Source organism: Ascaphus truei, unplaced genomic scaffold (genome assembly GCF_040206685.1).
Source record: "Ascaphus truei isolate aAscTru1 unplaced genomic scaffold, aAscTru1.hap1 HAP1_SCAFFOLD_3662, whole genome shotgun sequence".
In the NCBI taxonomy this organism is placed as follows: Eukaryota; Metazoa; Chordata; class Amphibia; order Anura; family Ascaphidae; genus Ascaphus; species Ascaphus truei.
Window position 1 is genome coordinate 1 of NW_027456686.1, and position 10,307 is coordinate 10,307.

Below are 10,307 nucleotides of genomic sequence, written 5' to 3' on the forward strand. Positions count from 1 at the left end.
GCAATCTTTACTTACTGGAATATGTGGCGCACTAAAGAAGAAAACACTCTGAATTCATCAAACATTTTCCAAGTTATACATTTTAGGGTGCTGCTGGCTGTAAAACATTTAATAAAGGACTCCATTTCAATAAATGCATTGTTTTCTATTGATAAGTATCTCTATGCTGCAACATAGTGCTAAGAGGTCATTTGTGTGCAATACTTTGCACAACATAAAATAGTGGAGAAACGGTTTACCCCTACAGAAAATCTTAAGGTGACAGAGGATAATGAACACTTTAGTGTGAGAGTGAGGGAATTCTTCCACTTTATATTTACAGATAATATTTGACTTCTTCTTAATGACTGTGCTAAGTACTGCATGTATTGGGATGTGTACATACTTTACAGTCTGCCAAAACTATATTGTTTAAATATAATGGGAATAATCAATGTTATAGTTCAACTGCTTATCACACTTCAGCACAAATAGCTTTTTGTTATGAAAAAGCATTTGTAATGTTTTATTGTTATCATTCACAAAAGCTAAGCAGGGCTTTCTAAACCTGTTGAAGAAAAAAACAACTTAGCTTGAATTTTACTGAAAATGGTCATTCATGTATGTAATAATTGTACTGTGACTTCCTGAAGTTTACAGAAAATTAAGACATTAATCAAATGTAAACTTTATGGAATCCTTTGTGAAACAGAATTATTCTCATTAAGAACAAATGTACTTCGTACTTTGATATTAAATTCAGAGACAGAACATTTTATATTAAAATCAGATTTAATGTTTTTGGGGCGTTCAATATGATCTTAAAGGGGTTCTGTATGTTTTTGTCTTGCAGATTAAGAATATTGAATACCTAATTCTTGGACATGTTTATTTTGTTGATACTTTTGCCATAGTCTGCATATTGATAGTTCCCTCTAGATACCCAAGAGATCAATGTTGGTATCCCTCCACCCTTTGTATGTCAAAATTGATAAAAAAAAAAAATGATTTTTTGAGTGAGTTGCAAAGTTCAAATGTGTTGGAATATTTTATTCTATGCTTAAGGCATTTAAAATATCTTTAATATTAACATCAAGCAATGTTCCTTCATATTTACTTTAACTGTGTGTTACTCAAATATTCAATGTTGTTTTAGCATGTTATCCTTTAGCTTGCTATGTAATTGGCAAAAAACAGAAGATTCTTTATTCCTCTTCTATGTTGTCATTTATGATTGCCCACTTTGATAAAGCATAAAGCATAAAGCATAAAGCACGTAAAACTGAAAGAAAAGATGGTCGTACATGCAAAACTTCTTTCAGCACTCTTGGTTTCTCCCACATACAAGATCCACTCGCCTATAGTAATAAGATAATTTATTAAATTGAAGACTCTGGTGAAATAGCATGGGGTTGTGCTACAGTGAGGATTAACTCTTAAGTGGGATTTATACTTGTTTGGATTTAAAAACAAAACGTAGAAAAACATCAACCGCGGGTGACGCCGGCATGAATGCAACATGAAAGCGGTATGAATGCGGCATGAACGTGGTAAAGTGCGGTGAAGTGCGTGGCATTCGGAAAAAAATCCCGAAAAAAGTTGGAGATGTTGGAGAATAAAAGGGGCTGCGGCTGTATAGCAAAAAGATAATTTATTAAATTGAAGACTCTGGTGAAATAGCATGGGGTTGTGCTACAGTGAGGATTAACTCTTAAGAGTGATTTATACTTGTTTGGATTTAAAAACAAAATGTAGAAAGCTTTTGTTCCACCACTGCCATTCAGATGCAAATTGTGTTTGAAAAAATATTTCTGGCTTGATTGAAAGGTAGAATGTGGCTTTGCTAGGGTGAATTTTAACTCTTAATGGGGTTTTGTATTGATTTCAGATTTGTTTATTAATCATTCTCAGGATGTAGGTGTAGGAAATTTAATAACTACAGATTATGAGAGAGGTGAGAAGTGGATTACATATGGTGAGCAAGATATGAATGTGAGAGGTGAATAGTTGGGGTAAGAAGGGGGGATAGGCTGACCCTTACTTAGTACAGATAGACAGGATGCTCATTAAAGATTGTCTTTTTAGGATATATAAATCTGGAAATATATTTATCCTCTAGACCCAAATAATGAGTAGCATTGGCTCCACTGGTGTATTTTGGTTTGAAAAAAGGAAGAATATGCTTGGACAGCTCTAATTTTTTATTTTTTTTAAAGCATACATCATCAATTACCAATATCTTCTTGCCCACATTGAGACACCTATTGTATTTGACTGCTTTACATTCGCTCCAATGTAAGCCAAATAGGAAAATTAGGAAATGTTGTTTTTATGTAAAAGATTACATTTAGCAATTTACATCCATAGGCCTTTGATTTAACATTGTATACATTCAAACAATGCTATTGGTTGATGAAACAAAAAAGGATATGCTCCAGGTGAGGCTTGAACTCACAACCTCGGCATAGCTTAGCACATATTGCCATATAAGTACCGCGCGCAAACCGATTGCGCCACTGGAGCACATGCCTGTAATGATCTCTTTTCTTCTTGCCCCAATTGTCCTCCAAATCTGCTCTTTTAATCTCTGACATCCAAGTTAGATCATTTTCCCTTTATTCCTTTTAACCCCTTATCTTTTTTTTCTGCCTCAGATCTGTTTCATACTGTACATTGAATGTGGATAACAAAAAGTATTTCTCGTCATTGTTCCAAAACCCAATAGCAGCAACATTTTACAAATATAATGTTGTTTAAACAATGTGTACAAACAAGTCATGTATTTCTCTTTATGAAAATGTTCTCAAGGTTATTTGGTTCATATTGGTCATCAATCATGTGTGTGTTACCCATATCCGCTCAAGAGCCATCTGTGTGACTCAATTCAGTGCTACCAGCTATGTAGTCATGGCCGAGTGGTTAAGGCGATGGACTAGAAATCCATTGGGGTTTCCCCGCGCAGGTTCCAATCCTGCTTACTACGTTGACTTTTTCAGTGGTTAAGTGTTATTAAAAACTTCACTGCACTTTTCATTTTGTTTGTATCTGCTTGGCAAAGCAATCTTTACTTACTGGAATATGTGGCGCACTAAAGAAGAAAACACTCTGAATTCATCAAACATTTTCCAAGTTATACATTTTAGGGTGCTGCTGGTTGTAAAACATTTAATAAAGGACTCCATTTCAATAAATGCATTGTTTTCTATTGATAAGTATCTCTATGCTGCAACATAGTGCTAAGAGGTCATTTGTGTGCAATACTTTGCACAACATAAAATAGTGGAGAAACGGTTTACCCCTACAGAAAATCTTAAGGTGACAGAGGATAATGAGCACTTTAGTGTGAGAGTGAGGGAATTCTTCCACTTTATATTTACAGATAATATTTGACTTCTTCTTAATGACTGTGCTAAGTACTGCATGTATTGGGATGTGTACATACTTTACAGTCTGCCAAAACTATATTGTTTAAATATAATGGGAATAATCAATGTTATAGTTCAACTGCTTATCACACTTCAGCACAAATAGCTTTTTGTTATGAAAAAGCATTTGTAATGTTTTATTGTTATCATTCACAAAAGCTAAGCAGGGCTTTCTAAACCTGTTGAAGAAAAAAACAACTTAGCTTTAATTTTTGCTGAAAATGGTCATTCATGTATGTAATAATTGTACTGTGACTTCCTGAAGTTTACAGAAAATTAAGACATTAATCAAATGTAAACTTTATGGAATCTTTTGTGAAACAGAATTATTCTCATTAAGAACAAATGTACTTCGTACTTTGATATTAAATTCAGAGACAGAACATTTTATATTAAAATCAGATTTAATGTTTTTGGGGCGTTCAATATGATCTTAAAGGGGTTCTGTATGTTTTTGTCTTGCAGATTAAGAATATTGAATACCTAATTCTTGGACATGTTTATTTTGTTGATACTTTTGCCATAGTCTGCATATTGATAGTTCCCTCTAGATACCCAAGAGATCAATGTTGGTATCCCTCCACCCTTTGTATGTCAAAATTGATTTAAAAAAAAATGATTTTTTGAGTGAGTTGCAAAGTTCAAATGTGTTGGAATATTTTATTCTATGCTTAAGGCATTTAAAATATCTTTAATATTAACATCAAGCAATGTTCCTTCATATTTACTTTCACTGTGTGTTACTCAAATATTCAATGTTGTTTTAGCATGTTATCCTTTAGCTTGCTATGTAATTGGCAAAAAAAAGAAGATTCTTTATTCCTCTTCTATGTTGTCATTTATGATTGCCCACTTTGATAAAGCATAAAGCATAAAGCACGTAAAACTGAAAGAAAAGATGGTCGTACATGCAAAAGTTCTTTCAGCACTCTTGGTTTCTCCCACATACAATATCCACTCACCTATAGCAATAAGATAATTTATTAAATTGAAGACTCTGGTGAAATAGCATGGGGTTGTGCTACAGTGAGGATTAACTCTTAAGTGGGATTTATACTTGTTTGGATTTTAAAACAAAACGTATAAAAACATCAACCGCGGGAGGCGCATGCGCGATGGTGAGGGGAATAGCTGCCTAATCCAGTAGCTCCTACCCCCGCCAAAGCATTAATAAAGATAAGGCAAACAAAATCGGAATTTCGCACTTGAAGTTTCTTGATACCAACAAGGGAACATATAGAGATGGCCCCGCCATCAACAAAAAAAAAAAACACGGGAGATCTTCGGAGATATCTGAGCCGATCCGCGACCAGAGACGTGAGGGCAGAAATGGCGCCCGGCTCTGCGGCAGGATCGGGGTCAGAACATGACGAGGACTTGGATGAGATGCCGGAACAGAGGCCCGTATGGCGTTGTGACTTTGACCGATTATATAACGATATGAAATCGTTATTCAGGGCAGAGATACAGGAACTAAGGAAAGAGGTATAGGGCCTCGGAGAAAGAACGGGGGCCCTGGAGGACAAAATGGTGGCTGTCTCCACAACAATTAAAAAGTCAGAGAAGCGTTCTTACCATCGACAAAGTCAAATTACAGAGCTGGCCGAACGCCAAGAAGATGCCGAGAATCGAGACCGCCGCAGTAACGTCCGTATACGCGGTATCCCCGAGGACATAACAGAGATAGACGAATTTGTCACCAGATGGATGGCGACTCTGCTCTCTGATACCCCCGTGGCGGAGCTAATGATGGATAGATGCCATAGGGCCCTGAGGAGCAAACCCCTGGCGAACGCACAACCGAGAGATGTAATTGCCCGGTTGCATTACTTCCGTACCAGGCAGGCAATCTTTATAAAAGCAAGAGGAGATGAAGCCTGTCAATTTGAGGGAATCTCCCTGCAGCTCTTTCAGGATCTGTCCCCCCTGACCCTGGCCAGGTGCCTGAAGCTGCAACCGATCACCCGACTCCTCAGGGACAGAGCTATTCGCTATCGGTGGACCTTCCCGTTTGGCCTGCTAGTCATTAAAAACGGGAGGGCCACCTCAATGAAAAACCTAGAGGAAGGGGATGAATTCCTGTGCAGACTGGGGGTGACAGTCGGAGAAGCCGCGGGCCCACGGAAAGAGGCAGAACCTGACAACGAGTGGCACCAGGCCGGCACATCCCGGAAGGCTCGAGTTACCAGCGAGCCGGAAAAAGAGTGAACAAAGCACTCACTAACAAAATAAACTGTACACTTCAAAGTTTGGTTGCCTAAAAGTTATGGCGCAAAGTTTAAGTTACCTAGGCCGCTTGCATCTCTGAGTGACTGGCAGCAGAACATGGCTTCATAGTGCCACGACATCACCTATCTATTGGGGGACAAGAACATTCTACCCCAAGGCTCCAGGCCAAACCTGAAAAGTATTCGACTTACCTGTAATCCCGGCGACATTGGCTGCCCCACAACCCAGAAGAGGCCCGTGACACGCATCACTGGAAGATGGAGGCGTCTCGACTCTTGGCGGGAAGAAAGCTGCATCGCCGGATGAAGAATGGCCCAGCGCAGGAAGACGTCCGCCTCCGTCGACATCCGGCTGCTAAAGAACAGGGACCGGAAAGACGTCACCGGATATGGCTGCGCGGCCATCTTGGTAGAGGCAAGCTGACGGGAAAAGCGGACACACGTCATTCAGGAGCGCCGGAAACACAACTAGGACCCAGAAGGACAGATGCCCCGGAACGAGCATAGGGTCACAAGACCCACACACAGCCCTGACACACAGCACACTGGTACCAGGGGATGCAGAGGTAGCAGGGAGAATGACCAGAGGGGGAAAGATAGACCCCGTTAGTAACAAGTAGAGGCCTCCTGCCGCGGAAGCATCCCGAGGGGCGAAAGGCATACACGACATAACCGATTGATACGAGGGCCAGGAAGGGAGAGTCCCCACACTAGAGGGTATAGAGGGGAGGGAATAAAGAACCCCAGGGACCATAAGGGTAAGGGGGCACTATGTGATTACATAGAGGGCAATAGTAGAGAGGTGGGAAGCGTAGCCTACATAGATAGGACACATACAAAATGACTATGCCCGCGAACTTCGAGATGCTAGAAGGTCATATTGGCTGTAACTGTTTGCTGTGAAAACTGGTTAAAGGAGGCGGGAGAGGGGGTAGTTGCCCACTCGCCGTTGCCATGAGTCTCCTCATGGGTACTTGGGGGATAGACCCCAAGGGATCCATGCAAGACCCCAGTGGGCCGGTGGAAATGGGTCAAGCACATCCTGACATGTTCAGAGGTGAGCCCACCCGAACCGGAATCCCACAAGGGGCAGTTCAGGCATCCCAGGGGACTCGGTCCCCTGGAGTCGCCGACAGTTATCAATGTTTATTTATTGTCTCCCCCATGCTCCCGATGTGTGTACCCCAGTGTTTCCCCCCTGTACAGACGAGCAGTGTACAAAGCAGTTCACAGATCTATACTCTGAAGAGAGACGTGACCCAGACAGAAAGAGGTAACGCAGCAAATCGCAATGACAACACCAATGGGTAAGGATTTTACTATCTTATCACACAACGTGAAAGGCTTTAATGGCCCTCTGAAAAGAAAGTTAGCCCTAACTGATTACCGACGACATGACCCCAACATAATACTACTTCAAGAGACCCACTTCTCAAGGACCAGTTCCCCAAAGTTTCTGGATAGCAGATATAGAACGTGGCTCTCTGCATCAGCCAATAAAAAGAAAAGAGGGGTAGCAATTTTACTACACAACCGCCTTGCGTTTGACACGACACTAACAAAAAAAGATAAGAATGGGCGCTTCTTAATACTATTAGGTGTTGTGGGAGGACAAACTCTTACACTAGCCAATGTCTAGGCACCCAATGAAGGAGCAGATACCTTCTTTTCGAGATTTTTTGCAATCCTACATAAAGTGGCACAAGGCGGTATAGTACTAGGCGGTGATTTTAATCTCACATTAGATCCTAAAGCTGATAGGTGCACACCCAGCGAGACGAAACACACACAAAGCAGAGCAGCATGGACCCAAGGCCTCAGGACAAACAGATTAGTAGACATCTGGAGTGAACAACACCCAGGAGAAAAAGAGTACACGTTTTATTCACACCCACACGACAGATACAGCAGGATAGACTACCTCTTTGTATCCAACAGAATGGTTTCGCAGATCTCCCACACGGCCATCCATGATATTTCATGGTCAGATCACGCACCTCTAGAGCTGCGGTGCACAGACTTCAGACTAGACAGACCAGGAGCGACGTGGAAGCTTAATGAGTTCCTTCTGAAAATCCCTGAAATTGAAACAGCAGTAAGGGATAAAATCAGGGTCTACTTTGAGGAGAATGTCGGTAGTGTGACATCCCAATCCACCCTATGGGAGGCCCATAAGGCGACTCTTCGTGGAGAGCTCATAGGGATAGCAAGTAGGCGGAAAAAAGCGAGGGAATATAAGATTAAGATTCTCCAATCCGAGCTAACAGCCCTCTCCGCCCTTCACAAAACTAACAAACAAGCGCAGACCCTTCAGGCCTGGCGCGACACTAAAACAAAACTAAATTTATTGATGTCCTCCCGAGCTGAGAAGGAGCTGACCTGGTCTAGGCGACAATTCTATGAAAAGGCGAACAAGCCAGATACCCCGCTTGCTAACAAACTCAAAAATAGTAACCGTAACTTCCACATTCAAGCAATTCGAACCAAAAATGGTGACCTTACTTCTGACCCCAAACAAATCGTAGACGAATTCAAAAAATACTATGAGACCCTATACGATGGGGCGAAGGTCTCCCATTGCGAGAACACTCATAGGCAGCTGAAAACATTTCTAACAGAGGCAAAACTACCCAGTCTGGGCAGATTGGAAAGGGAAGCATTACAGGAGGACTTTTCAGGTGAGGAGATATCAGAGGTAATAAAAGCACTAAAGCCATCCAAAGCCCCAGGCCCGGATGGTTTCTCTAATCTTTATTATAAAAAAATTCAGAAAAACCTTAGTACCTCACCTGGTCCGACTATTTAACTCATTTTTAGATGGTGCCCCTATCCCTAGCCAGATGCTCCAAGCGTCTATAACAGTGATCCCCAAACCAGGGAAGGACCCAGCTGACTGTAAAAGCTACCGGCCAATATCCCTCATCAATTCGGACACCAAAATCTTCTCGAAATTACTGGCCAACCGCCTGAATACAGTTATGCCTAAGCTGGTCCACCCCGATCAAGTAGGGTTTATATGCGGGAGGCAAGCTACAGACAATACCAGACGGATAATAGACCTAATTGATTTGGCACATAGAAAACATATCCCGTCTATGGCATTGAGTCTGGATGCTGAAAAGGCCTTCGACCGCATAGATTGGCCCTATCTCACAGAGACGCTAAGAGCGTTTGGCATAAGGGGGAGAATGTTGGGCGCTATTCTGGCTCTCTATAGGGAACCGAAGGCGAAGGTCAGACACCAGGGCTTCCCGTCGGAAGATTTCCCAATAAAGAGTGGCACCAGGCAGGGATGCCCCCTGTCCCCACTTATTTTTGCATTATGTATAGAACCCCTAGCGGCACACATACGCAACTCCCCCGATATAACAGGTATACAGATCAAGGATCAGTCACACAAAGTGGCCCTGTATGCAGATGACATTATACTAATGTTATCCAAACCCCTTACCTCCCTGCCAAATGTTTTCAGCCTGCTAGATGAATTTAATAAGATCTCGGGTTTCAAAATTAATCAGACAAAATCAGAAGCCTTAAATATAAACCTGCCAAAGGTCACAGAAAAATTAATCGAATTGAATTTTAATTTCAAATGGCAAGCCTCCTCCATTAAATATTTAGGGATCTATATAACCAAGGAGTACAACGCCCTCTACAAAGCCAACTACCCCAGGCTAATTAGGACTCTGAAGGAGGATCTACGGATCTGGTCAGGCCACACAATTTCATGGATCGGCAGGATCCAGTGCCTTAAGATGAATCTCCTCCCCCGAATCTTGTATCTGTTCCAGACCCTTCCGATACAAGTGATCAGAGACGACATCCTCCGCTTACAGTCCTCTATGGTGAAATTCGTCTGGGGTAATAAAAAACCACGTATAAAAACTAGCATTCTCACTAGGCCAACAGTTAGAGGAGGATTAGGGGTACCTTGCTTGATATCGTACTTCAAAGCGGCCCAATTAACCCAAATTATTCAGTGGCACATGCATCCTAGCCTGCGACGATGGGTTGAGTTAGAAACAGCATGCTGTGACCCCATAGAGATACAAGACCTAATTTGGCTACCAAAAAAGGTATATAAGACCTTGAGTGAGCCGCTGGCCGCAGTGAATAGCTCGTTGACTACTTGGGAGAACACCAAACACAAGTGTGCCCTAACAACCCAGCACACACTTATGACCCCGATTATGGGGAACCCTGATTTCGCTCCGGGTATGTTATGCAAGAACCTAGCGGTCTGGAAAGCAAAAGGCCTCACAAGGCTACTACACCTGGAGGGAGGCCAATCAATCAAAACATTCGAACAAATTCGATCAGAAACAGAAATGCCTAATTCTGAATTCTTTAGATACCTCCAGGTGAGAGCATTTTACACGAAAATTCCCAAGCGCCCCCAGCGAACAAATTTTGAGCAGCTGTGTTCCAGAGGCACGGACACCACGGGACTCACATCTCGGATATACAGAGAGGTGGTCTGCCCAAGGCAGGACGTTGACACTAAACTTAACTATAGAATCAAATGGGAAACGGACTTAGGGGAGACAGTAGAAGACAAAGACTGGTCCACAATAGTACTGGCAGCAGCAAAAGCTCTATATGCACCACCTTGAAGGAGAATGCATATAAAGTCCTAAAGAGGTGGTATCTCACCCCAACACGATTAGCAAAGTTT

At 42.0% G+C, this 10,307-nt stretch overlaps 2 non-coding genes across 2 annotated transcripts; one reads left to right on the top strand and one right to left on the bottom strand.

Moving 5' to 3' along the window:
• Positions 1 to 2,409: 2,409 nt before the first annotated feature.
• On the bottom strand, positions 2,410 to 2,502 carry TRNAI-UAU (transfer RNA isoleucine (anticodon UAU)). Its single transcript is given in 2 exon segments — positions 2,410 to 2,445; positions 2,465 to 2,502. It is a non-coding gene; the product is annotated as a tRNA-Ile (tRNA).
• Positions 2,503 to 2,880: 378 nt separating this feature from the next.
• TRNAS-AGA (transfer RNA serine (anticodon AGA)) lies at positions 2,881 to 2,962 on the top strand. The gene has a single exon. It is a non-coding gene; the product is annotated as a tRNA-Ser (tRNA).
• Positions 2,963 to 10,307: the final 7,345 nt, after the last annotated feature.